The sequence below is a fragment of the Galeopterus variegatus genome, unplaced genomic scaffold, assembly GCF_000696425.1.
Source record: "Galeopterus variegatus unplaced genomic scaffold, G_variegatus-3.0.2 Scaffold3279, whole genome shotgun sequence".
Lineage (NCBI taxonomy): Eukaryota > Metazoa > Chordata > Mammalia > Dermoptera > Cynocephalidae > Galeopterus > Galeopterus variegatus.
This window is the reverse complement of record NW_007729390.1, coordinates 12,761-14,078: the sequence shown is the minus strand read 5'-3', so window position 1 is coordinate 14,078 and position 1,318 is coordinate 12,761.

Genomic DNA, 1,318 nt, shown 5'->3' with positions numbered 1-1,318 from the left:
CTTCCACTCCCCCATCTCCCCCATCACCCCCTCCATCCCCTTCCACCTCCTCATCTCCCTGGTAACAGGAGGGGGTAGTTTTCTAATGTGGACATCAGCCCATGTTACATCCTTACTAAAAGCTCCTGAATGACTTCTTGTGGACTCAGAGTCAGGTTCAGCATCCTCACCCTGGTCTACGAGGTCCTGCAGGATCCAGCCGCCACCCACCTCACTCCCACCACCTGGGGCCTTTTTCATTCCACGTGCACCAGGCCCAGTCCAGCCTCAGGGCCTCTGCTCCTTGCCATTCCCCCTGCCTGGAGGTTTTCCATCAATCTTTCAGCATCCTCACCCTGGTCTACGAGGTCCTGCAGGATCCAGCCGCCACCCACCTCACTCCCGCCACATGGGGCCTTTTTCATTCCACGTGCACCAGGCCCAGTCCAGCCTCAGGGCCTCTGCTCCTTGCCATTCCCCCTGCCTGGAGGTTTTCCATCAATCTCACCAAGTGACTCTCTAAATTCCTGTGGGTCTCTTCTCAAATGCCATCCCCTAGGAGATGCCTTCGTTGAGCATCCGATCTAAGGTAAACCACCTTCTCACCCCTCTGTCCCCATCAGCCTGTTACTTGGTTCTTTTTGTCACTTATTGTCTTTCTTCAGGGAGAGCTTTCCATTGCTAGAAGTTGGCCCTCGGGTCTCTCGTGCACCTGCTCAGGCTACCCTCAGTCCCTGCACTCCCATCCATCCACTGGACAACATTTACATAGGCCGGGGCAGGGCACCCTGGGGGACAGAGATAAGCCTGGTGCCCTTGGGAAGCTCAGGTCAAGGATGCTGTCCTCCCACTGTTAACAAGGCCTTTCCCCCTCCAGGCCTCTGGTCCTCCAACTCCTAAACGATGCATCCGCTGGACAACGCTTCGGCTCCCTGCCCACGTTTCCACCCACAGACGAATGTGCTGTTTTACCAAAACCCCCTTTGGAGCAATGGGATTATTTGTTTTTGTTTATTTGTTTGCCTAAGTAACGTTTCACTTGACTTGTAATTTATATGCTGTGATGCGTACAGATTTTGAGTGTATTTTTAGGTCTGTCATGACAAATGTGCAAACCATGATCACAGAAACTCTGATCAGGATATAGGACATTGCCTTCACCCCCAAACCTCCCTTGTGCCCCTTCCCATCAAACCCACACCTCAGTCCCCAGCAGCTGCTCCTGTTCTGATTGCTCTTACCGTAGCTGCTTAGACGTCCTGTTGTACATGTCCTATCGCCAGAATCTACGCTATGCACTCTTGTGTCCAGCTTCTTTCGCTCGGCATGCCATCTTTTA